The sequence below is a fragment of the Nyctibius grandis genome (assembly GCF_013368605.1).
Source record: "Nyctibius grandis isolate bNycGra1 chromosome W unlocalized genomic scaffold, bNycGra1.pri SUPER_W_unloc_2, whole genome shotgun sequence".
NCBI classification, from domain to species: Eukaryota; Metazoa; Chordata; class Aves; order Nyctibiiformes; family Nyctibiidae; genus Nyctibius; species Nyctibius grandis.
The window spans coordinates 1,942,899-1,970,824 of NW_027167473.1; the positions used below are offsets into that span (position 1 = coordinate 1,942,899).

Sequence of the window (27,926 nt, forward strand, 5' to 3'; positions counted from 1 at the left end):
CTAGTTGTCAGAAAATTGGCATGGGAATTGGAATAGGGGTAAATCCTCGAGGACTGAGTGCGTTGCAACTGTGGCAAATGGATGTTACTCACATTGCAGAATTTGGAAGGTTCAAATATGTTCATGTATCTGTTGATACGTTTTCACATGTAATATGGGCAACAACACAAACTGGGGAAACAGGTCGTCATGTCAAATGACATTTACTTGCTTGCTTTGCAAGTCTTGGGGTTCCACAACAACTTAAGACTGATAATGGACCAGCATACTGTTCACAGATTTTTCGTCAATTTTGTCAACTATGGGGTATTACACATATCACTGGGATTCCTCATTCGCCTATGGGTCAGGCGATTGTGGAACGTGCTCATAGTACATTGAAACAGCTTCTGCAAAAACAAAAAGGGGGAGAGGAGACTGAACCTTCTGAGAGACTTGCAAAAGCTGTTTATGTACTTAACCATTTAACTTTAGCAGGAGATAAGGAGCTGAGGAGAAGGAACACGCCTCCACAAAATCCAATGTGAATCAAAGTGAAGACGTTTATTAAGCATAAGCTGTCCCTTTTATACATTTTGTACTTTCCCTGGCTGTAAGCATGTGCATTGCTATTCGTTAATATTACTAAACATACTCTTCTTTGATGTGTTGATTGGTCACTGCTCTGCCACTGGTCCTTCCTTAATTGGCTCCATCAGTTCTTGTTTCTTCTCCTCCGTGTTCGGCTCCCACCGGCTACTCCCTCAATTCTTGTTTGCTCAGCTGCTGTTTTTCCTCATCTCTCCAAGGTCGGCTTGTTGACACTAGCTACATGAATCTTCTCACGCAGCTAGGCCTTCACTCCATACTCTCATACTTCTGGCTCATTACATGACCATTCTCCTCCAAAAACCCCTCTACAATTCCCCCTTTCTTTTCTTGAGCCAGAAAGGCCGTGTTTATTGTCCGCTGCAGGGCCCTTTGCAAGCAGGAGAATAAACACGGTAATACAAGCATGATAATACAAATCACAAACAATCCCATCAATAGCATTTTAATCAATCCGACCAGCCACCCTCCAATTCCCAAATTACCCAACCAGTCATCCAGGAACCCATGCTGTTCCCGTATTTTCTGTGTGGCATCCATGAGCTCTTTGATCTGCTTATGAATTGACTTGGAGTGATCGTTCAGATCCATGCAACACATCCCATCGAAATCCTGACATCCGTGACCGTGCACTAATAATAAAAAATCTATAGCAGCTCTATTTTGTAAGGTAGCATGTCGGATACTATCTACATCATTGGCTAATGTTCCTAAAATTCTAGAAGTTTGATCAGCTCTTTTTGCAACCCAGCAAGCTAAATTTTGCAATTGTGTTAGTCCTTGTGCAGCAGCCACACCCGGTGCAAAAATAGAAGAAAGAACTACTTTGGTCCTAGACCATAGTTCTACCTCATCTTTACATTCTTTCCCTAAGGTAGTGACACTTCTTTTAATCTTGTGTAGGTTAGTGTGGTTTAATATGACCTTTCGTGTAGGCATTAGTAAGCTTAATTTGCCTATGGTACACGGACCTCCCAGTTTTTTACTGGGCAGCCCTGGCCAAGCCCTATCTCCACAAATTAGGAATAAACCTTCCGGTAATTTTCTAGGCATGGCCAAATCCGGTGCTGGCTCTGTTCGACTGCGCCCTACGTTTGTACACCAGATAGATTCATTTTGCCACAATGGATTACTGGGTGTGACATTTTGTAATCTCTTTATGTCGTTCTGATAAATGTTTGATCCCTCTGTGTAATTGAAAAACACACAGGATTCTGCCTCTAAAGTTCCTAGGATGTCAAGTTCTTGGGGCTCTAAGGGACTGACAGGCAAGCTATCGTCCCATAAATCCCAATGTTCGCCACATTTCATTGCATTCTCACAGAGGCTCTGTTTCAGCACATTCAACCCTGCCACTATCTCCTTACTTTCAGATCTGTTTAAGGGGACCCCTACTAGAAATGTATGAAAGGGTTGTTCAGGCTGAGCTAAGGAGGCACAAAACTGCGTCTGGTTCAAGCTCCGCATCAGAGTCACCCAAACGTTGTGACTCCCCTTCCACGGTGTCGGTGGAAGGACTATCGGTTGATGACCTTTTGTCAGGTCCAGGATCCAAAGCAGGCTTAACACAGAAAAAACAACCCCTTGCTTCATCATGACTGCGCCTTTTGCTCCCTTTTCTATACCTCCCACGCAAACCTTTTTTCACACTTCCCGCAGTCAGGGCACTGGATCTCTCGAGAGGTCAGTGTTCCGAGGCAGATCCTGAGTTGGCTCCTGTAGTTCGGGTTGTTTTTGTAGCCACGGCTTCACCCACTTAGCTGGTACCCATTTGGCTCCTGTATCTGTAACGACACATGCATACCCTCGACCCAACGTTATTAATTTCATTGGACCTTCCCACACACCAGTCACCCCATTTTTTACCATCACTTTGGCTTGTTCCTGTTCTTTCTGAAAATCCTCCATACCTCCCTTTAACCCTGCACCATGTTTTACCGCTGGGGGTACAGAGTAGTCCTGTGGCAAGCGTAAAAAGTTTAGTACATAAAGCGCTTTACACAACCTGTCAGGAGGAGATAGCCCTGGCTCTCCCCCTTTTTGTTTTTGTAAAAGGTGTTTCAGAGTTTGATTCATGCGCTCCACAATAGCTTGTCCCGTTGGTGAATGTGGGACGCCCGTTACATGTGTTATACCCCACAGTTGGAAAAAGTCCTGTGTGGCACGTGCCACATAGCCTGGGCCATTGTCCGTTTTAATCGTCTGTGGAATGCCCAGGGCTGCAATAGCAGAATGCATGTGTGTTACATCCATTTGCCATATCTCCAACGGTCCAGTACCGCGGGGGTTGACACCAGGTGCTAAACCACCCCCAAGATGTTGACAGTCTGGACAGGACTGGACTATCCCACGTGCATCTGCACTGCGTAGCCCAAACTGACGCCGCAGTACCTTAGCAGATTGATGGAAAAAGGCATGGGATCGTTGTGCTTGAGCGAAGCGATCAATTGAAGGCGCAGCCCAGGCAGGTGCGACAAGTTTGTCTGCCCGAGCATTGCCTTCAGCTAAGTCTTCCAGGAGTCCTGTGTGACTATGGATATGTGTGATGAAATATGGATGCAGTCGCTCTGTCAGCAAAAGCCATAATTCATGAAAAAGTTGGTATAGTTGTTCATTAGCTATCTCTTTGAGCAGAGCACGCTCCATCCTCTGGACAATCCCTACGACATATAAAGAGTCACATACCACATTAACAGGTGCTGTGTTCCATCGCCGGAAGACCTCCACCACAGCTCGCAATTCTAATTGTTGTGTAGGCCCTTGAATGTCAGATAAAATTACATCATGCCACTTCCCATTGTCTAGCCATGTTAGTGCTGCTTTTTGGGCTTTGCCTCCAGCATCTGTAAAAACGGTGACACCACTGACCGGACGTTCTGACCTTTTTGGTAATTCTTCCCATTGACCCAATTGCAGCACAGAGAAGTATTTGTGAGGGGGTAGATGTACCTTCAACTCGCCCCTATAATCCAATAACGCAACTTGTAATGGTATGGAATTTTGTAATGCCCATTGTAGATACTCTGCAACCAGTGGAATAACCAAAAAAGCAGGTTCGACGCCTGCTATCTCTACAACCCTCTGCCTTCCTTTCATTACAAGTTGTGCTATGGCCTCTACTTTCGTAGTGATGGTACGTTTTGGTTGCATAGGCAAAAAGATCCATTCCAGCACATGTAGAGGATCCTTGTCAGTCACCCACTGCATAATTAATGCCAGGGGGTGGCGATCGTGATTGATAACGCAGCTGACAGAGGCGGCAGCAGCGACAGCGGCGGCAGCGACTGAGGTGAGGGCAACATCGGGCTGTAACCGGGCGGTTTTCATACTCTTGGCCCCCCGAGAAGCAGCCCCGAGCTGCTTCCCCCCCTACCCCGGACCCGGGAGTTCCTGGCAACGAATCAGGAGAGGAGGGTGTGTAGCACCACCCCCTGTGATCGGGTGATAAAGAGCCTCCTGGAGGACAGGGACTAGTCCCTGCCCAGGGGGAGAGGGGGAGGCAGCAGTGACTGTGTGAGTCAGCAGTGACTGGGTGTGTCCCAGGGCAGGAGAGGCTGCAGTCGTTTACAGCTCGTTGGGGAGGGCCCTGACTCCCTCCCAGGGCACAAGGCGAGGAAGGCACCAAGGAGCTGTGAACCAGGGGTGTCACCAGCAGGCATTTCCCAGCTCAGTGAAAGAACAATGGTATCTACCCGGCGGAAGAAGACCAAAATGGATGTGGGAACCCAGACAGAGCTCCCACAGAAGAAGGCGATGGTGCAGGTTGCCGGCTGCAGGGAATGCTACAGCGTCTCTGTGGTGACAGGGGGCTGTGTGCGCTGTGAGCAGGTAGATGATCCGCTCGGCCGAGCGGCACAGCTGCAAAGCCAGGTTGAAAGGCTTCAAGCTGAAGTAGAAAGGCTTAGGAGCATTCGGGAGGCTGAAATGGAGATAAACTGGTGGAGCCAGGCTCTGCCTTCCCTGCAACAAAAATGGGAGCACCTGCCAGAGAGCTCCCAGGATCGAGGGACAACTGTACTCTGCCCCTCTCAGGTGGAAAACAGTAACCTAGAGGAGAGGAGTGAGTGGAGGCAAGCCTATGGCCGTGGCAAAAGGCGAGTGCCCTCCTTGCCTCCACAGGTGCCTCTGAGCAATAGATATGAAGCCCTGGTGGAATACAGCCAGTCCAATGGGGATGTGGTGGAGAGGCAACCTATATCAGAGGTCCCACCACAGTCAGAAAAACCTGACTGGCGTATAGCTACCTCCTCCACAAGGAAGAAGAGAAGAGTTTTAGTGGTTGGAGACTCCTTCCTAAAGGGATCTGAGGGCCCAATATGCAGAGCTGACCCCCATCACAGGGAGGTCTGCAGCCTGCCTGGAGCCCGAATCAGGGATATCACCAGGAAACTCCCCAACCTGGTGAAGGCCACAGACTACTACCCGCTGCTGATCTTCCAGACAGGTGGGGAAGAAGCTGCATCCCGTAGTCTGAGGGGGATGAAGAAAGACTACAAGGCCCTAGGACGGTTGGTGAAAGAGTCTGGGGCACAAGTTGTTTTCTCCTCCCTCCTTCCATTTTCAGGTGATGACGTGGGATGGAATAGTAGGATTCTCTCTATTAATGCCTGGCTACGAGACTGGTGCTACAGGCAGGGCTTTGGGTTCTTTGATAATGGCTGGTTTTATAAGACAACAGGCGTGACAGTGATACATGGGAAAGGTTTATGTTGTAGGGGCAAAAGGGTTCTGGGACAGGAATTAGCAGGGCTCATTCGGAGAGCTTTAAACTAGATTCGAAGGGGGATGGGGTAGTAGCTGGGCTTGCACCACTGGGGCAACACTCTAGTGTTGAGGTAGACCAGGAGGCCCCCCATCCCCCTGGGGTGAAATCGGTGTGCTCAGCTCGCTCCCTGAAATGCCTGTACACCAATGCACGCAGCATGGGGAATAAACAGGAGGAGTTAGAAATCCGTGTTCGGTCGGGGGGCTATGATCTAGTGGCAATTACAGAGACTTGGTGGGATGCCTCGCATGACTGGAATGTGGTCATGGATGGCTATGTCCTGTTCAGGAAAGACAGGCCACTAAGGAGAGGTGGTGGAGTTGCTCTTTATGTGAGTGAGCAACTAGAATGTATTGAGTTCTGTCCAGGGGCGGATCAGGAGCGAGTTGAGAGTTTGTGGGTGTGAATTAAGGGGCAGGCTGGCAGGGGTGATACTGTTGTGGGTGTCTATTACAGGCCACCAGATCAGGATGAGGAGGGTGATGAGGCCTTCTACAGGCAGCTGAGAGCAGTCGCTCAATTACAGGGCCTGGTTGTCATGGGGGATTTCAACTACCCTGATATTTGCTGGGAGGCCTACTCAGCCAGCCATCCTCAGTCCAGGAGGTTCCTCCAGTGCATTGATGATAACTTTCTGATGCAAATGGTGGATGAGCCAACTAGGAGAGGAGCACTGCTGGATCTTATCCTCGCTAACAAGGAGGGTCTGGTTGAAGCGGTGAAGGTTGAGGGCAGCCTTGGTTGTAGTGACCATGAGATGGTAGAGTTCAGGATCTCATGTGGCAGGAACAGAATAGCTAGCAGAATCACAACCCTGGACTTCAGGAGGGCCAACTTGGGCCTTTTCAAGCAATTGCTAGGGGAAATCCCATGGGACAGGGTACTAGAAGGTAAGGGGGCCCAAGATAGTTGGTTAGCATTCAAGGACTGCTTCTTCCGAGCTCAAGATCAGAGCATCCCAACAGGTAGGAAGTCAAGGAAGGGTACCAGGAGACCTGCATGGTTAAACAGGGAACTGCTGGGCAAACTCAAGTGGAAGAAGAGGGTGTACAGGTCATGGAAGGAGGGGCTGGCCACTTGGGAGGAATATAAGTCTGTTGTCAGAGGATGTAGGGAGGCAACTAGGAAAGCTAAGGCCTCCTTGGAATTAAACCTTGCAAGAGAGGTCAAGGACAACAGAAAGGGCTTCTTCAAATACATTGCAGGTAAAGCCAACACTAGAGGCAATGTAGGCCCACTGATGAATGAGGTGGGGGCCCTGGAGACAGAGGATAAAAAGAAGGCGGAGTTACTGAATGCCTTCTTTGCCTCTGTCTATACTGCTGGAGGCTGTCCTGAGGAGCCCCGGACCCCTGAGGCCCCAGAAGAAGTCAGGATAGAGGAGGAATCTGTCTTGGTAGATGAGGGCTGGGTCAGGGACCAATTAAACAATCTGGACGTCCATAAATCCATGGGCCCTGATGGGATACATCCGTGGGTGCTGAGGGAGCTGGCGGAGGTCATTGCTAGGCCACTCTCCATCATCTTTGCTAAGTCGTGGGCAACGGGAGAGGTGCCTGAGGACTGGAGGAAAGCGAATGTCACCCCAGTCTTCAAAAAGGGCAAGAAGGAGGACCCGGGGAACTATAGACCGGTCAGCCTCACCTCCATCCCCGGAAAGGTGATGGAACAACTTGTTCTTGATGCTGTCTCTAGGCACATCAAGGATAGGGGGATCATTAGGGGCACTCAGCATGGCTTCACCAAGGGGAAGTCATGCTTAACCAACTTGATAGCCTTTTATGAGGACGTAACCCGGTGGATAGATGATGGTAAAGCTGTGGATGTGGTCTAGCTTGATTTCAGTAAAGCGTTTGACACAGTCTCCCACAGCATCCTCGCAGCTAAACTGAGGAAGTGTGGTCTGGATGATCGGGTAGTGAGGTGGATTGTGAACTGGCTGAAGGAAAGAAGCCAGAGAGTGGTGGTCAATGGGACAGAGTCCAGTTGGAGGTCTGTGTCTAGCGGAGTCCCTCAAGGGTCGGTACTGGGACCAGTACTATTCAATATATTCATTAATGACTTGGATGAGGGAATAGAGTGCACTGTCAGCAAGTTCGCTGATGACACAAAACTGGGAGGAGTGGCTGACACACCAGAAGGCTGCGCAGCCATTCAGAGGGACCTAGACAGGCTGGAGAGTTGGGTGGGGAGAAATTTAATGAAATATAACAAGGGCAAGTGTAGAGTCCTGCATCTGGGCAAGAACAACCCCATGTACCAGTACAAGTTGGGGACAGACCTGTTGGAGAGCAGCGTAGGGGAAAGGGACCTGGGGGTCCTAGTGGACAGCAGGATGACCATGAGCCAGCAATGTGCCCTTGTGGCCAAGAAGGCCAATGGCATCCTGGGGTGTATTAGAAGGGGTGCGGTTAGCAGGTCAAGAGAGGTTCTCCTCCCCCTCTACTCTGCCCTGGTGAGGCCGCATCTGGAGTATTGTGTCCAGTTCTGGGCCCCTCAGTTCAAGAAGGACAGGGAACTGCTAGAGAGAGTCCAGCGCAGAGCCACGAAGATGATTAAGGGAGTGGAACATCTCCCTTATGAGGAGAGGCTGAGGGAGCTGGGTCTCTTTAGCTTAGAGAAGAGGAGACTGAGGGGTGACCTCATTAATGTTTATAAATATGTAAAGGGCAAGTGTCATGAGGATGGAGCCAGGCTCTTCTCAGTGACATCCCTTGACAGGACAAGGGGCAATGGGTGCAAGCTGGAACACAGGAGGTTCCACATAAATATGAGGAAAAACTTCTTTACGGTGAGGGTGACCGAACACTGGAACAGGCTGCCCAGAGAGGTTGTGGAGTCTCCTTCTCTGGAGACATTCAAAACCCGCCTGGACGCGTTCCTGTGTGATATGGTCTAGGCAATCCTGCTCCAGCAGGGGGATTGGACTAGATGATCTTTCGAGGTCCCTTCCAATCCCTAACATTCTGTGATTCTGTGATAACCAATACTCCAATACTGTAATCTGGGTCCCAACGGTGAGTGTATGCCATAGCTATTTTGGTACTCAGGTGTTTCAATGCCTGCTCAGCTTCCTGTGTCAATGTGCGGGGGGCATCTGCGCCGCCTCCTCCCTTTAGCAATTGCATCAAAGGTGCCAATTCAGCATTGGTGAGACCACACAGGGTTCGCACCCAATTGAGGTCTCCCAACAGTTTTTGTACATCATTTAAAGTACTGATATTCACACAAATTTCTAGTTTTTGGGGTCTAACAGTTGTTTTGGTAATTTCCCACCCAAGGTACTTCCAGTTTTCCTCCTGTTGTACCTTTTCTGGGGCTATTTGCAATCCACCTTTTGCTAGTTCAGTCTGCAGTGTATTAATCAGTTGTTTTTTATCCAATTGTTTCCCTGCTATTAGAATGTCATCCATATAATGGTATATGATCAAATTTGGAAAATTCCTTCGCACAGGAGCAAGTGCCCAGGCCACATACATTTGACACATTGTCGGTGAATTTTTCATTCCCTGTGGTAACACAACCGAATGATAGCATTTCATAGGTGCAGCTTTGTTCACTGATGGCACCGAAAAAGCAAATTTCTGATAGTCATCAGGGTGCAGAGGGATGGTGAAGAAACAATCTTTTAAGTCAATGATTAAAATGTCCCAGTCTTTAGGGATCATATTGGGGGATGGGAGCCCTGGTTGTAGGGTTCCCATATCATCCATGACCTCATTGATTTTTCGAAGGTCATGTAACAAACGCCATTTGCCACTTTTTTTCGGAATAGTAAATATTGGGGTGTTCCATGGGCTTGTTGTGGGCTCAATATGACCTTTTTCCAGTTGCTCCTGTACCAAGCTTTCAAGGTGGGCGATTTTTTCTGCAGACAGCGGCCATTGATCAACCCAAACTGGGGTTTCTGTTTTCCAGGTTAGTTTTAGGATTGGTCGCCCTTCATCAATGGCCGCCTCTAAAAACCCTCACTGTTAGTTACCAAACGTGCCCCTAATTGACTTAATGCATCCCTCCCCAGTAAACAAATGGGGACAGGCATCACATATGGTCTTACTGTACAGGTACTCCCATCCTGCAATTTGCAACAAATCACATTTGTACTGATTTTAGTGGTCTGTATTCCCCCGACCCCCAAAATGGGCGTAGGGGGGATCTCCAATGGCCACGAATGAGGCCATGCTGCTTGACTGATTATTGTAACGTCTGCTCCAGTATCAATCAGCATAATGACCACGCAAGTTTTCCCACCAGGTTCTTTTAGTGTTACCCGTTCCGTTGGTTTTGCCTTGCTGATATCCATTGCCAGATAAATGTCAGCCTGGCCTGTTGATCCAAAACCCCCAACCCCTCTTATCTGATTCCCAGCTGTGGGCACAGCTGATTTAAAGGGGACCAGTTGTCCAATTTTTTCTCCTTTGGGTATATGAATTGGTGGCAGGGGGGTCCATACCATAATAGATATGACCCCTGTAAAATCGGCATCGATTATACCGGGTAAAACGAAAAGACCTTTTCGGGTCGTAGAGGATCGCCCGATAAGTAAGGCACTCAACCCGTGACCCAGTGGGCCTTTCATATCGGTGGGTATACATTGTACTTGCGGGTCTATCAGAGTCACCTCTACTGCTGTGGCAATGTCCACCCCAGCACTCCCTCTTGTGGCGGCGGCGACGCCATCCAGGCAGCCCGGGTGGAAGACCTGTTTTGTGTCATCGCGCTGGGTCTCCTCGCGCTCGCCCCCCCCCCCCCCCCGTTTCCCAGCCGAGTTCCCTGCTTAGTGAATCTAGATCGGCATTCATCTGCACGGTGACCGTATTTCCGGCAGCGATTGCAGGTCCCTGCAAACTCGTGACTTTTTACTCGGCATTGAGCCTTAAGGTGTCCCGGTTTGCCACAGTTGTAACATTTTGGTCCCTGATCGCCTCTCCCTGATCGTACTAGAGGTTTCACCGCAGCCGCAAAGGCTGACGCCATGTATCCTGCTGTTTCTTCCGTTGTTCCTACGTGCTCACACGCATCCATCATTTCTGCCAGGCTAGAATTTTTGGGTAATGTCTGTAAAATGCGCTTACAAGTAGGATTAGCATTGTCAACTGCCAACGACATTAGCAACGCCTCTCGAGCTACATCAGTCAGCGATGCCCTTTCCAATGCTTCACACAATCTTTCTAAAAATGTCATATAAGGCTCAGATGGACCTTGCCTTATTTTTGTATAGGCAGGAATTACTTTCCCATCTTCTGGGAGGGTTTTAAAAGCCTCTCGGGCTAAGGTGGCAGTAAGTGCCAAGGCTTCTGGTCTAAGTCGTGCCTGTCATTGTGGATCACTAAACTGCCCTTCTCCCACCAGTTGGTCAAATGTTATCCCTAAAAGTGGATCATTATCTCCCCTCCCCAGGTTTTCCACCGCTGCAGCCTGTGCTGTGTCATACCACCTCGTCCGCCACAAGAGTTCCTGCATCGGGGTTAAAATCATCGCCATCAATTGCTTAAAATCAAAAGGTGTTAAAAGCGTAGACATAAAGATACTATTTATAAATGCTTGGGTATAAGGTGCATGCAACCCATTTTGTTATACCGCTTTCCGTGCCTCCTTAACAATCTCCCACTGTAATCCTACCCAGCGCGGTGGTTCTCTCTGATTTCCCAAAATAACTGGGAAAGCTGTGGGCAGAATCTCCCCCTCCACTAGCGCATTCTGTATAACTCCTCGCCACCGTAATCGCGGATCGTCTCCTCCCCCGTCCCCCATGACAGAGTGCATACCAACATTCCCATCCATGCTTCTCATTCGGCTAGTCCCAGCCGCCTCAGCACCCCCCCTGGCCCCCCCGCGTAGGCGTTCCCTTTCTTCTTCTCTCCTCTGCTCCTCCTTATGTTGTCGCTCAGTTAAGGTCGTCTGTCTTTCCAGGTCTTGTAATTTTGCTAACAATTTTTCCGCCCAAGCCACCGGATCCTTAAATTTCCCTGGACCGCCGGCAGGCGATGGGGGAGACGACGGGGGCAGAGGGGGATATTCGTATTCAGCACGATTTGCGAGATTGGCGGCTCGCAGAGGCTTGAAGGGTGGGCTCGGGCTGATGCTCATCAACCTCCATTTCCTCCGGTTTAGGGGGCTCCCCTGTTGGTTTAGGGGATATTTCAACTTTCTCCTGCTCTTCTGGTGGTGCGGAGGGGGTTGAAAAAAACAGTATTGGCGGCTGACCAAAAACACGAAGACCTCTCGCCCCAGGGTTAACCTCTGTTGGACGCAGAGCTGTAAAAGCCCCTGCTGCAACAGCCCTCTCTGCTTTCATTTCTTGAAGAGCAGTAAGAACAGCCCTCCATGCAGTTGCCAGTTCTATTGCCTCCTTTTCCCCACTGCTTATCGCGTCCCATAAACCCTTTCCAATATCTTCCCAAGTGTCCACCTTAAAAGCGCTCTGGGGGTCCGAAGGGAACCCATGCTCTCGACACCAAACTAACAGTCTCCGGAGCAAATGCTCATCATATTTCACTCCTCTCTTAGAGAGGATATGTAGGAGAAGCCTTACTATTGCACTTTCTTCTTTAGAAATATTTTGGCCCATCTCCTTTTTCCCCCGGCTGCTCACCTCACTAAGTGTCCCGTTGCAACGTTCTTTTCTTTTCTTGCGAGTCGTCCTCCGTCTCGCCCCGGTCTTCAGACCTGCTGAGCCGTACTCCAGCCGGTGCACCTCCTTCTGGGCTATTCCCCGAACTTGCCGTCGATCAGCGTCTCATCAGGGTCACCATCTGAGGAGAAGGAACACGCCTCCACAAAATCCAATGTGAATCAAAGTGAAGACGTTTATTAAGCATAAGCTGTCCCTTTTATACATTTTGTACTTTCCCTGGCTGTAAGCATGTGCATTGCTATTCGTTAATATTACTAAACATACTCTTCTTTGATGTGTTGATTGGTCACTGCTCTGCCACTGGTCCTTCCTTAATTGGCTCCATCAGTTCTTGTTTCTTCTCCTCTGTGTTCGGCTCCCACCGGCTACTCCCTCAATTCTTGTTTGCTCAGCTGCTGTTTTTCCTCATCTCTCCAAGGTCGGCTTGTTGACACTAACTACATGAATCTTCTCACGCAGCTAGGCCTTCACTCCATACTCTCATACTTCTGGCTCATTACATGACCATTCTGCTCCAAAAACCCCTCTACAGTTTCCCACCAGCTGTGTTAAGCCTGCTTTGGATCCTGGAGCTGACAAGAGAACATCAACCGATAGTCCTTCCACCGACACCGTGGAAGGGGAGTCACAACATTTGGGTGACTCTGATGTAGAGCCTGAACCAGACGCAGTTTTGTGCCTCCTTAGCTCAACCTGAACAATCCTTTCATACATGTCTAGTGGGGATCCCCTTAAATGGTTCTGAAAGCAAAAATTACCAAAGGGTTTATTCCTAATTTGTGGGGATAGGGCTTGGCCAAGGTTGCCCAGTAAGAAGGTGGGAGGTTCGTGTACTATAAGCAAATTAAGTCTACTAATGCCTACACAAAAAGTCATACTAACCTACATAAGGCCAGGTAAAAAAGAAGTGTCGCTAACATAGGGATAGAATGTAACGATGCTGCCCAAGGGTTAACACAGTTGTGAAATTTAGCTTGCTGGGTTGCAAAAAGAGCTAACCAAACATCTAGAATTTTAGAAGCATTAGCCAATGATGTAGATAGTATCCGACATGCGACCTTGCAAAATAGAGCTGCTATAGACTTTTATTATTAGTGCATGGTCATGGATGTCAGGATTTTGATGGGATGTGCTGTATGGATCTGAACGATCGCTCCAAGTCAATTCATAAGCAGATCAAAGAGCTCATGGATGCCACACAGAAAATACGGGAACAGCATGGGTTTCTGGATGACTGGTTGGGTAATCTGGGAATTGGAGGATGGCTAGCCAGCCCAGTGAAAGGCTTGGCACAAGTATTACTGTTCATCTTTGTCTTGGCACTCTTTATACCCTGTATCATCAGGTGTTTGCAAGGAATGATATCAAGAACCGTTGCCATTGTATTAAGAAAGAAAGGGGGAGATGTTGGGGCCTGGGTCGTGGAAGAACTATAGAGAGGAAATACGAGTACACTGTTGTGCACGTGCTGAGGCAGCATGAGACAGCAAGAAAGTATAAGGATGTGGCTTTGCTTAGGCTCATAGCAAATATCCAATCAGAACAGCAGAAGAGGCGTGTGGACAGAGCGTGCACAGTGCTTCCAGCCAATAGCTTAAGGCGTGATCATGAGATAAGGAAGTACGTATGCTATAAAAGAGCTGTGTTAACTGCAATAAAGTGGCTATCAGAGCATCACATTGGTGTGCTGTAGTCCGTTCCTTGCATGGACCCCAACACTGTAAAGAAAATGAACTCTATCCCAGCCAAAACCAGCACAAGTCATAAACACTCACCTTTGTGCTGGGTACATGGTCGCTACCAGTGCTTTAGCATGAAATCCCTAACTTCTTTCTTAAGCAGATTCTAAACTCTGAAAAGGGGAATTCACTGTTTCATTAACTTTTTGTCACAGTTTAAAGCTGGGCCGGCTGTTAACCAGGTGGCAGATGCTCTCTGTTAACCCTCTCCCCCCCCACCCTAAGGGAAAGGGAAAAGGGAGAGAGACTTACGGGTTGGAAAGTTAAAACAGTTTTAATAAACTATAATAATGAAAGAGAACATAATAATAATAATGGAAATAATCAAATATATACAAAACCAAGATCTAGAGCTTAGAAATCCTCCTCAGGCAAAGCTGCTCCCCCAGCACAGGCAAAGGGGAAAATGCAGTAGCTCCCCCTGCCATCACACCTGCAGGCTTTTAACTGGAGAATTGGCAAAGCTGGTACCAATCAGTGGGAGACAGGAAGGCCCCTCCCTCCTGGGCCCCACCTCCAGGAGGCAGTGGGTTAGTGATAAATAGGAAAGTGAGAATGACTTATATGGGATGGAATACCTTCTTGGTCAATCTTGGGTCACCTGCCCTGTCTGCTCCTCCCTGCAGGTGCGACCCCCCTTTGGCTCTTCACTTGTAGGCAGTGAGGAATTTAGCAGTGACCTTGGTTTCTTTAAGACTAATTGGCCTGGTTTGGGCCAAACCAGGACATTCCACCCCTTATTCCATACCATTGACATCATACTCAGATCACCACTACCTTTTAATTTTCAAATATATATACAGATATCACTAGTTTATGATTCATCTTTATGCAAAAAGTTCATCAAGTTCATTTAGTTCAGGACTGTGGGTTTCCATCTGGCTAGCAGTCTCTCAGGGCAGGAGACATGGTATGAGTTTTGTCACGGTTCATGCCCACGGGTTGCTGGTTCAAAATGTCAGTCTTGAGGAGGTTACTGGACGCCACTTGCAGCTAGCTCCAGTCTCATTACCACTGTCTTAACCTGAAAGACACTTATGAACACTCTTAGTATTATGCAGCAACAACATACAGTTCAGAATTAAGTAGTCTCACCCAGAATCAGATCACATTCAGGGACACATCGGACTTCACCATCTTGCAACATCACCCACCAAGTACATCCAGGTCCCTGAGCAAAAGCAATCCCACGAATGGGTTTACCTTTGCCGTTGCAGGAAGAACCCAGACAGTTTTCCCCAATAGATTCCTTTCATACACCACAGGGACTTTATCCCCTTCTACTGTATGTAGAAGGTCTGACTGAGCAGGGCCAGCTCGATTGATAGATCCCCTGGTGTTAACTAACCAGGTAGCTTGTGCCAGATGCTTATCCCAGTTTTTAAAGGTTCCACCACCCATTGCTTTCAGGGTAGTTTTTAACAGCCCATTATACCGTTCAATTTTCCCAGAGGCTGGTGCATGATAGGGGATGTGATATACCCATGCGATGCCATGCTCTTTGGCCCAGTTGTCTATGAGACTGTTTTTGAAATGAGTCCCATTGTCCGACTCAATTCTCTCTGGCGTGCCATGTCGCCACAACATTTGCTTTTCAAGGCCCAGAATAGTGTTCTGGGCAGTGGCATGGGGCACAGAGTATGTTTCCAGCCATCCGGTGGTCGCCTCCACCATGGTAAGCACAGCGTTTACCCTGGCGGGTTTGAGGGAGTGTGATATAGTCAATTTGCCAGGCCTCCCCATATTTATATTTCAACCACCACCCCCCATACCACAAAGGTTTTAACCGTTTGGCTTGCTTAATTGCGGCGCATGTTTCACAATCATGGATAACCTGTGCAATAGAGTCCATGGTTAAGTCCAACCCTCGGTCACGAGCCCATCTGTATGTTGCATCTCTCCCTTGATGATCTTAAGTGTCATGAGCCCACCGAGCTAAAAATAGTTCACCTTTATATTCCCAGTCCAAATCTATTTGGAACACTTTAGCAGCTTGATCCGCTTGTTGGTTGTTTTGATGTTCCTCAGTTGCCCGACTTTTAGGTACGTGAGCATCTACATGACATACCTTCACGACTAGCTTCTCTAGCTGAACAGCAATATCTTGCCACAATTCAGCAGCCCAAATAGGTTTACCGTTACGCTGCCAGTTGCTTCGCTTCCACTGCTTTAACCACCCCCACAAGGCATTTGCTACCATCCATGAGTCAGTATAAAGATACAGCCTTGGCCACTTTTCTCGTTCAGCAATGTCTAAAGCCAGCTGGAAGGCTTTTATCTCTGCGAATTGACTTGATTCACCTTGTCCTTCTGTGGCTTCTGTGACTCGTCATATAGGACTCCATACTGCAGCTTTCCACTTCCGATGCTTTCCTACAAGACGGCAGGATCCATCGGTGAACAGGGCATACTGCTTCTCATCATCTGGTAGTTCATTATATGGTGGGGCTTCTTCAGCATGTGTCACCTCGTCCTCTGGTGGCATTCCAAAGTCTTGGCCTTCTGGCCAGTCCATGATCACTTCTAAGATTCCTGGGCGATTAGGGTTTCCTATTCGAGCCCTCTGTGTAATTAATGCAATCCATTTACTCCATGTAGCATCAGTTGCATGATGGGTAGTGGGAACCTTACCCTTGAACATCCAGCCTAGTACTGGTAATCGAGGTGCCAGGAGAAGCTGTGCTTCAGTACCAATTACCTCTGAAGCAGCTCTAACTCCTTCATATGCTGCCAGTATCTCTTTTTCAGTTGGGGTGTAATTGGCCTCAGAGCCCTTGTATCCTCGACTCCAAAATCCTAGGGGTCGACCTCGAGTCTCCCCTGGTACTTTCTGCCAAAGGCTCCAGGTAGGACCATTGTCCCCAGCTGCGGTGTAGAGCACATTTTTAACATCTTGTCCCACACGGACTGGTCCAAGGGCTACTGCATGCACAATCTCTTGTTTAATCTGTTCAAAAGCCTGTCGTTGTTCAGGGCCCCACTGAAAATCATTCTTCTTTCTGGTCACTTGATAAAGAGGGCGTACAATCTGGCTGTAATCTGGAATATGCATTCTCCAGAAACCCACAACACCTAAGAAGGCTTGTGTTTCCTTTTTGTTAGTTGGTGCGGACATAGCTGTTATTTTGTTGATCACCTCTATCGGGATCTGGCGATGCCCATCTTGCCATTTAATCCCTAAAAACTGAATCTCCCGGGCAGGTCCCTTGACCTTGCCTCTTTTTATGGCAAAACCAGCTTTCAGAAGAATTTGGATTATTTTCTCCCCTTTGTCAAAAACTTCTGCTGCTGTATCACCCCACACAATGATGTCATCAATGTATTGCAAATGTTCTGGAGCTCCACCCTTTTCTAGTGCAGTCTGGATCAGTCCATGGCAAATAGTAGGACTGTGTTTCTACCCCTGGGGCAGTCGATTCCAGGTGTACTGGATACCTCTCCAGGTAAAAGCAAACTGTGGCCTGCACTTTGGTGCCAAAGGAGTAGAGAAAAATGCATTAGCAATGTCTATGGTGGCATACCACTTGGCTGCCTTTGACTCCAGTTCGTATTGAAGTTCTAGCATGTCTGGCACAGCAGCACAACTTCATTTAGGCCACGATAGTCCACAGTTAATCTCCATTCTCCATCAGACTTTCACACTGGCCATATAGGACTATTAAAGGGTGAGCGAGTCTTACTAATCACTCCTTGATTTTCTAATTATCTAATCAGTTTATGAATGGGGATCAGGGAGTCTCAATTGGTGCGATATTGTCGTCGGTGCACCGTAGTAGTAGCAATTGGCACCTGTTGTTCTTCAACCTTCAGCAACCCCACAACAGAAGGATCTTCCGAGAGGCCAGGCAAGGCAGACAGCTGTTTAATGTCCTCAGTCTCTACAGCTGCTATACCAAAGGCCCATTGATACCCTTTTGGGTCCTTAAAATACCCTCTCTTGAGGTAGTCTATGCCAAGGATGCACGGAGCATCTGGGCCAGTCACAATGGGGTGCTTTTTCCATTCATTTTTAGTTAGGTTCACTTCAGCCTCCAATACAGATAACACTTGAGATCCTCCTGTTACTCCTGAAATACTGATAGATTCTGCCCCTTTATGATCCGATGGCATTAGGGTGCACTGTGCACCAGTGTCTACCAAGGCTCGATACCTTTGTGGTTTTGATGTGCCAGGCCATCGAATCCACACAGTCCAATAAACTCGGTTGTCCCTCTCCTCCACCTGGCTGGAGGCAGGGCCCCCCTAATTAAGAAATGGATTCGTGCTGCTCACAGGGACTGGACCTTCATTTCCCCTATTCATATTTGGGAAATAGGGATTTGAGGCCCATCTACCCTGACTGGGGTCCTGCTCACTGGTAACTGGAGCAGCCATCCTCCTAGGAAAATTCTCTCTGGTATTTCTTTTAGCTTGCAACTCACGTACTCGTGCCTGTAGGGTACTGGTAGGTTGTCCATGCCATCTGCTCATGTCCTCCCCATAACCACGCAGGGCAAACCACAGGATACCTCGTGATGTGTTCCATTTCCTTTGAGCTGGTCCTGTAGGAGAGCGTTTTCTCCTAACAGCTGCAACGCGGGCCTGTGTAGGTAAAGAGTCAAGTTTATTCTCGATCCTGGACAGTTTGTCTGACAGTTGTTTCAATGAGTCCTTGTTTTCCTTAGTCAGTTTTTCCACAGCCGAGATGCGTGCCTGCAGTGGGGAAGAAATACTATCTTCATACTGTCGCATACAGTTAGCCATTTCGCCCACACTAGGTCGTGCCATATCATTTTCTCCCCAGACTAATATTGACAATGTATGGGTATATGTCGGTGGAGCATTCTTCACAACCTTCCGGAACATGGATCGGTTGCATTCCACTTCATGAGGATCTACAATGTCCTGAGGGTCTCTATAAATGATCTCTTGCACAGCCAGTTCTCTAAGGTAGTTAATACCTTTTTCTATAGTGGTCCATTTACTTAGGTGGCTCATAACATCATCTTTATAGGGATACCTCCTCTTTACAGCTGACAAGAGTCGCCTCCAGAGACTGACAGTGTTTGACTTTCTTGCGAGCGCCTTATCAATACCACCATCTCTGGACAGGGATCCCAACTGTCTGGCTCCTCTGCCATCTAATTGCATGCTATCTGCCCCATTATCCCAGCATCGGAGCAACCAGGTAATAATAGGCTCACCGTCATAACGGCTGAAGTCTTTCCTTATATTTCCTCAGGTCCTTCAGGGATAAGGAGTGGTAGGTTATCTCTACGTCCGAGTCCTCCTCTTGTGATAGTTCTGCTTTAGAAGGACCTTTCTTCTGTGATGGGTCTGCTTTAAAAGGACGATCAAGGAAACCCCCATCTGTGTCAGGCCCTAACTGCCTGAGAAGGGCCCTCACCTGGGTCATATGATGGCTCTGCCTTAGAAGGCTCTGAGTCATCATCCTTCACTTCATGAACTGATTTCTTTTGGTATTTCTTCCTGGTTACAGGAGCAATTGGTACAGATTCTATAGATGCTGGGGTCTGAGTAGATGCAGTGGCTGTCATAGGAGTGCTGAGAGTCTGAGTAGCTGCAGTGGCCATCTTGGGGGGGTGTAGCAGCTGTGGTACAGGCTGCTGAGGTTTCAGTGGGTTTAGTGGCTGTAGCAGCAGCACACACTGTAGGATCTGAGGTGGCTGCATAACACCTACAACTGTCCCTGCACCAATATTTAATCTTATCCCACATCAGAAACACATTCAGGACAACCGAAAATAAAAACATGCCACCTAGACAGCACCATCCTAATTTCACAAAATCTAGTGGAATCAGCTTGGCAGAAAAGGAGAAGGTACTATTTCCCGAAGTAAAACTGGAAGTGTAATCATTAACAGAATCAGCTAAAGGACGCCTGGAGCGTGCAGATGAAGTCAGTGCTACTGATTCGCAATTAAAGCTGCCCATCATTGTGTCACAGAGATAAGAGATCGGAATAGTAACTGCCCAGTTTATCACAGCATAAATCAGTATCAAACCCCATACCAAAACAATATCGTCCTCTTTTTCGCCCTTGATAGCCTTTTATGAGGATGTTACCCGGTGGATAGATGATGGTAAAGCTGTGGATGTGGTCTATCTCGATTTCAGTAAAGCGTTTGACACGGTCTCCCACAGCATCCTCGCAGCTAAACTGAGGAAGTGTGGTCTGGATGATCGGGTAGTGAGGTGGATTGTGAACTGGCTGAAGGAAAGAAGCCAGAGAGTAGTGGTCAGCGGGACAGAGTCCAGTTGGAGGTCTGTGTCTAGCGGAGTTCCGCAAGGGTCGGTTCTGGGACCAGTTCTATTCAATATATTCATTAATGACTTGGATGAGGGATTAGAGTGCGCTGTCAGCAAGTTCGCTGATGACACAAAACTGGGAGGAGTGGCTGAGATGCCGGAAGGCTGCGCAGCCATTCAGAGAGACCTGGACAGGCTGGAGAGTTGGGCGGGGAGAAATTTAATGAAATATAACAAGGGCAAGTGTAGAGTCCTGCATCTGGGCAAGAACAACCCCATGTACCAGTACAAGTTGGGGACAGAGCTGTTGGAGAGCAGCGTAGGGGAAAGGGACCTGGGGGTCCTAGTGGACAACAGGATGACCATGAGCCAGCAGTGTGCCCTTGTGGCCAAGAAGGCCAATGGCATCCTGGGGTGTATTAGAAGGGGTGTGGTCAGCAGGTCGAGAGAGGTTCTCCTCCCCCTCTACTCTGCCCTGGTGAGGCCGCATCTGGAATATTGTGTCCAGTTCTGGGCCCCCTCAGTTCAAGAAGGACAGGGAACTGCTAGAGAGAGTCCAGCGCAGAGCCACGAAGATGATTAAGGGAGTGGAACATCTCCCTTATGAGGAGAGGCTGAGGGAGCTGGGTCTCTTTAGCTTAGAGAAGAGGAGACTGAGGGGTGACCTCATTAATGTTTATAAATATGTAAAGGGCAAGTGTCATGAGGATGGAGCCAGGCTCTTCTCAGTGACATCCCTTGACAGGACAAGGGGCAATGGGTGCAAGCTGGAGCACAGGAGGTTCCACTTAAATTTGAGGAAAAACTTCTTTACTGTAATGGTGACTGAACACTGGAACAGGCTGCCCAGAGAGGTTGTGGAGTCTCCTTCTCTGGAGACATTCAAAACCCGCCTGGACGCGTTCCTGTGTGATATGGTCTAGGCAATCCTGCCCCGGCAGGGGGATTGGACTAGATGATCTTTCGAGGTCCCTTCCAATCCCTAACATTCTGTGATTCTGTGATTCTGTGTAATACATTTCGACCAGCGCCCACTGCTAAACTGAATGTAAACATTCATAAGAAGCAAGCAATAACACAGTGCCCACGGCAGGTAAGGCATCATTGCAATACTCAACTGTGAAAGAAACTCTATAAAAAGATGAGATAACACAGCATTCAAAAATGACATCACCATTTTCACTATCTGTTTTATTTTCTAACCCCTTGTAAATCTCAAAGGAAGAAGTCTGATACTCTGTCAGCTGAGCTTTCTGAGTCTCCTCCCACCAGAGCCAGGATTCAACGTATCAGAGCAACCTGTTGGAGCTTCTCTCAAGCCCCACTTCGGGTACTAATGAATCTGTCACAGTTTAAATCTGGGCCAGCTATTAAACCTGTGGCAGATGCTCTCTGTTAACCCTCTCCCCCCCCACCCTAAGGGAAAGGGAAAAGGGAGAGAGACTTACGGGTTGGAAAGTTAAAACAGTTTTAATAAACTATAGTAATGAAAAAGAGTATAATAAGAATAATAGAAATAATCAAATATATATAAATATATATACAAAACCAAGATTGAGAGCTTGAAAATCCTTCTCAGGCAGAGTCACTCCCCCAGCACAGGCAGAGAGGAAAATGCAGTAGCTCTCCCTGCCCTCACACCTGCAGGCTTTTAACTGGAGAATTGGCAAAGCTGGTACCAATCAGTGGGAGACAAGAGGGCCCCTCCCTCCTAGGCCCCACCTCCAGGAGGCAGTGGGTTAGTGATAAATAGGAAAGTGAGAATGATGTGTATGGGATGGAATACCTTCTTGGTCAATCTTGGGTCACCTGCTCCTCCCTGCTCCTCCCTGCTCCTCCCTGCTCCTCCCTGCTCCTCCCTGCTCCTCCCTGCTCCTCCCTGCAGGTGCGACCCCCCTTCGGCTCTTCACTCGTAAGCAGTGAGGAATTTAGCAGTGACCTTGGTTTCTTTAAGACTAATTGGCCTGGTTTGGGCCAAACCAGGACACTTTTTGAACAGGTTTTCAAGACATTACTTCAATTTCTATGTTGTTGGGTATCTCTCTCTTAAGGTATACATGCTTAAAAGATACCAGAGGAAGCAAAATGCAGAGAGAAAAAAAAAATTCGAATTAAAATTTGGTGTGTGTATATGCATGCACATACAGTTTATACCTACTTATGTTAACACTCTCTTTGTAGTATAATGTGGACTATGTGTTGGTCATACATAGTCCAGATTTCCAATTGCCTGCAAATAGTGATCTATTTTTTAAGGCAGTCAACTTTCACAGGAAACATGCATTCAAAATACCAGTGATTAAAAATACATGAGCTCCAGCTACTTCTGTGGATACTGTGAATCTTCAAGTTCACAAGTTTCCCAGTTTGAAAAGATTCACTCTTTTTTTTATTTCTGAAGATTTGCATAATGCCAGCCTTGGTATTTAAGTTCAGTTAGGGGATTGTTTGGTGTGTAGGTAATAACTCTTCCGTAACACATTTCTCCAGAGCTGCTGTTTACTCATGAGTGAAGTTACACATTTTGAACAGTGTGACACATAGATTAAACGTTGTTAAATCTTAGTAGTGAAGCAACATGGCTAGTAGGTGTGAGAAATAAATAAATCTACATTGTTTGCTTGCTAAAACTATTGCAAAATATTTTAGGGAAAAATATTTTACTATTATGATTGTGCAATTTTAAGTCAACTTATTATGTTTGATGAAACTTGATTTTCTTAAGATATGTAAAAAGCACACCCCATCTCTGCAAAAACACACAATTCCTAAAACAATCCTGTTACTGTTTAAACAGCTAGTATAAACCACTTGGGGGCGGGGCTGCAGGGGTGGCTTCTGTGAAACAAAGGTAACAAAGAGAAAAACTAAAACATTTTCCCTCCACCCTCACCCCTTTTCCCCAGGCTCAGCTTCAGTCCTTCATTCTCATCTCCTTTACCTCTTCACCTCCCCAGCAGCACAGGGGGAATGGGGGGTTGCAGTCAGTTCATAACAGTCTTCTCTGCTGCCCCTTCCTCCTCATACTTTTCCCCTGCTCCAGCACGGGTCCTTCCTAAGGGGTTTCACTCTTTCACAAACTGCTCCAGTGTGGGTCAACCCCAGGCTGCATTTCCTGCCAGGAGAACCTTCTCCAGTGTGGGCTCCTCTCCAAGGGCCTCAGTTCCTTCAGGGAATATCCACCTGCTCCACCAGGGTCTCTTTCAGGGGCTGCAGGGGAATCTCTGCTCCAGCACCTGGAGCACCTCCTTCTTCACTGACCTTAGCATCTGCAGGATTTTTTTTCTCACACTTTTTTCCTCATTCATCACTCTACCATACAGCATTTTGCCTTTTCTTAAATGTTTTCACAGAGGTGCCACCAGCTTTGCTGATTGGCTCAGCTTTGGCTTTCAGTGGGGCTGTTGCGGAGCCGGCCGGAACCGGCTGTGTTCTGCACAGGGCGGCTCCTGACCTCTTCTCACAGAGGCTATCCCTCCAACACCCTCTCCCATTACCACAACCTTGTCATGTAAACCCTATACAAATGCATTTCTTCACATGTTAAGATTTAAAGTTAACTTAATATTAAAAGCTAGTTTTCAGAAGTGGGCTTGTAATTAGAGCATAGTCTGAAAAGTTCATTCCTTCCTATGCTTAACTAGTTGAAGAGATGTACGATTTTTCAAATCTGAGCCTTCAAATCCCCATGTTTAAGGACCTAAGTGGAAGCAGCTCTGTTCTTCCCTCTACATTAAAGTAAGCATGCACCTGTAACTCTAGTGGACCACAGTGGAAAATGGCTTAACCAACACCTCAGAAATTCAGTCTATTTTTGGTGAGAATGTAACTTTTTAAGACCTAAATTTAAGCAAGCAAATTTAAATATTTTCACCAAGGTTAGTGCAAGTCTTTTGGCTGAAACTGTCAAAGTGAAAACATGGGGAAATTTAAGAACTTTCTTTTTGGGGGGAGAAAAGGAAGGGGAGAGAGTGTGAGGGAGATGGGGAGTAATCATAAAGTACCTTAGTGCTGTACTGCTGAAGATACAGAATTAAAGCAGAGTGCTGTTCTTTCTCCTGTAGCAGTTAAGGTAGCTTAAATAACAGGAGAAAGAGAAATGGGCTTTTTTTTCAGAGTAGACAACCTCTACTACTTCACTGTATGCACTCAGTAGAAATCCAAGGGGCCAAATAGATTCTGCAGTAGGAAGAAAAATATGTTGCATATCTAGACCAGCTAAGCAGCATGGTAGCAGAAATATTTTTGTTTTAGATATTTACTTTCAAGTGGAGAGTTTAAATAAATAATTCCTCTCTGTGAAAGTTTGGAAAAATCCAGTAAAACAAATAAATACCTTTTCTTTCAAAATTTTAATTAACTGGATTGCATTTTTAAAATATTAAATTATAGATCAGCTGTTTGTTTCCTATAAATCCTGGAATCCATCCTTATGTTTGTCCTCCATTTTCTACACACATACATGCACAAACAAATTTATAGATGTTTAAATGTGTGAGCAGAGAACATACCAAATCTAAAAACGTGAGAGCAACCTCTGGAGCAGATCAGAGGTCCATCCAACCCTGTATCATGTCTCTGACAGCAGCAAAAAGGAGATGTTGGAGGAAAAGTATAAGAACAAGGCAGGCATATATAGTATTTCCTCTGCGTATTTTCCTAGCCTCAAACCATTTTGAGCTCAGGGACTTCCTGGTCCAGATATGATTTCTATGAATTAGTTAGTTCTCAAATGATTTTTATTCCATGAACTTGCCCAGTCTCCCCTGTAACCCATGTGAACTCTGACCACAAGCCTAACTCGTTTGAGAAAACACTACCTTTTAATTGTTTTGAAATTGCTATTTTTCCCTGCTGCCCCATTTCTTTTTCTGAGATTGGTCCATATCTGCTCTCTCCAAGACTCTCATGACTCTGTAGACCTTTGCCCCCTCAGCCATCTCTTTTCCAGTGTGAAGAATCCTAGCGGCTGTAGTAATTCCTTGTACAGAAGCTGTTTTATAACTTTGATTATCCTCATTGCCCTTCTCTGAAACTCTCCCAACTCTACCCTTTTTGAGATGAGAGGGCCTCAACATCATGCCATGTTCAACATATGAGAGCACACTGTAGGTTTACACAGCAGCATAATGATGTTTTCAGTTTTATTCTCTATTCCTTTCCCAATAATACCCAATACTGGATTTGCTTTTCTGACTGCTCCTGAGCACTGAGCTCCATTTTGATGGAGCCTAAGGTCTTGCTCCTCAATAGTGGTGGACAGCTCTGAGAAAAACTCGCATGTTAGCAGTGCTTTCACTATGTGCACAACTTTCCATTTGTCTCCATTCTTCTCAGTCAGTTCTATCTTTCCTCCCATTCCCTGCCTGCTTCACTTTCTTTAATAGCCTTGAATAAGAGAGCTTGATAGCCTGTGTACCTTTTAGCCATTTGTTCTCCATCTTCTCCATTCCAGAAATGCCATCTGGGCCACCCAAAGCCTACTGCAAGGGGACTCTTTCAGTCTTAAGTTTTCATGATGCTAATAACTTTATGGTGTTTTAAGATGCTGTAGTGGGTTGTTGCAACCCCAACTATTCTGTGATTCTGTGACCTTGGCTTGCTGCCAGGTGCCCACCAAGCTGCTCTAGGGGAGAGAAAATACGGCAAAAGGCTCGTGATAAAGAGATAAAGACAAGGAGATCACTCATCAATTACCATCATGGACAAAACAGACTCGACTCTGGGAAATTAATTTAATTTATTACCAATCAAAAGTCAGAGACTGATAATGAGAAATAAAAAAAAAACTTAAAACATCTTCCCCCCTACCCCTCCCTTCTTCCCGGGCTCAACTTCACTCTCACCTTCTCTACCTCCTCCCCCCAAGCAGTGCAGGGGGACAGGGTTGCGGTCAGTTCATCACATGTTGTCTCTGCCGCTCCTTCCTCCTCATGGTCTTCCCCTGCTGCAGTGTGGGGTCCCACCCACAGGAGACAGTCCTCCATGAACTTCTCCAATGTCCTTCCCATGGGCTGCAGTTCCTCACGAACTGCTCCATCATGGGTCCCTTCCACGGGGTGCAGTCCTTCAGGAACAGACTGCTCCAGCTTGGGTTCTCCACGGGGTCACAAGTCCTGCCGGGAGCCTGCTCCAGCATGGGCTCTCCATGGGGTCACAGCTTCCTTCAGGGCACATCCACCTGCTCTGACATGGGGTCCTCCACAGGCTTCAGGTGGATATCTGCTCCACTGTGGACCTCCATGGGCTGCAGAGGGACAACCTGCCTCACCATGGTCTTCATCATGGGCTGCAGGGGAATCTGCTCTGGCACCTGGAGCACCTCCTCCTCCTCCTTCTTCACTGACCTTGGTGTCTGCATAGTTGTTTCTTTCACATATTCTCACCCCTCTCTCGGCTGCTGTTGCACAGCAGTTTTTTCCCCCTTCTTAAATACGTTATCACAGAGGCAATACCAACATCACTGATTGGCTCAGCCTTGGCCAGCGGCAGGTTCATCTGGGAGCTGGCTGGCATTGGATCTATCGGACATGGGGGCAGCTTCTGGCATCTTCTCACAGAAGCCACTCCTGTAGCCCCCATCCCACTACCGAAACCTTGCCACATAAACCCAGTACAGTTGTGGTTCAGAAATGTCAGGATTAATCTTGAGATTTCATAATAAATGAGGTCTAAGTGAAATTTTGCAGATTACAGAAAACATAAATGTTTTTTCATAAAAACAGCAATTTAAATTGCAGATCTGGTTCGTATTTATAATTTACAGAATACTCAAAGGATTTTTCAATGTTAACATTGCTTAGTCATGGAGACTTTGCTGGTATGTGCTGTCTGTGGTATGTAGTTATTCTCTGATTAAAGCACGTCTGGAGATAAATGTTTTTCCCAGACATAAACATATCAAGCACAAGAATGAATCACACAAATGTATTACTGAAATATTTGCAAATCAGTAAACACTTTTGTCTTTTTCCATCTTTATTTTGAAAAGCTTTTTAAAAATCAATTTATGGGAAAGCCTGGGAAGAAGGGTAAAGAGAGGAAGACATTTTTGTGCCCATTTCTCTGAGTTTCTAATGTTTTTTCATGTTATGAATCCCACTAAATGACTAAAGGAATGGAAATCACTTTTTCTTTTTGTTTTTGAAGTTGAGCATGGGGCATTAAAGTAAAAGTGGCACTCAGACCTTGGGCAGTTGCAAGTCTGGAGGACTGAGTGTGAAGTAATTGGGTGTCCCTGAGAATGAGTTTCTATAAATAATGTTGCACCCTATAAATCCTGGTGGACCTGAACATGCCAAGTGCAGATGCATGTGGCCTAAAAGAACAGTTGCTTTTCTGACTCTGCCTTTTACTCCAGTGTCTTATCTGAAATGTTTTTTTATCTCTCATGTGGCTGGTAAATCTTGGTGTTCTATTCTAAACTCCTCATAGGACCTAGAGGAGGTCAAGCAGAAGCAAGGGAGTAGAGGTGAACTTGCCTTGCTGCCCCATAGTGAAAACAAGAAGTAATTTATCTCTACCGGAATTTGACAGAGGCACCCCATTCATCATTTCACACCGAATCAACAAAAACTTCCATACAGTAGAGACTCAGGCTCTGAGTCTTCCCCTCAGGCTCTAAGTCTGCCCCATGCCCTACACTTCGCTCATGGGTATGAAGAGAAACCGGGACAGAACTAGCAATGGCAATTGCAACTTCCACCACCTTTGGCCACCCATTCCCATTTCTCCTTCCCCTTTGCAGATGAAGACTATAATTTCTTTAGGCCTGTATCAGGGCAGAAGATGATGTCTGCCCAAGCCTCAGCTGTTCCAGTTCAAAGGAGAGTGTCTTATCATGGGTACAGCCCCTCCTTCACCATTACTCTAACTGGTGTGACTGGGAATGAGCACACAACTCATTTGGCATCGGTAGTACTGCCAGGCTAGTAACCTCAAGTAGTGT

General features: G+C 47.0%; 1 long non-coding RNA gene across 1 annotated transcript; it reads right to left on the reverse strand.

The window, feature by feature from the left end:
- Positions 1–522: 522 nt before the first annotated feature.
- On the reverse strand, positions 523–12,034 carry LOC137677198 (uncharacterized). The gene is made up of 3 exons (XR_011050237.1): positions 11,949–12,034; positions 2,227–2,372; positions 523–958 (listed from the first exon to the last, which is right to left on the reverse strand). It is a non-coding gene; the product is annotated as an uncharacterized lncRNA (long non-coding RNA).
- Between the last annotated feature and the right edge of the window lie 15,892 nt (positions 12,035–27,926).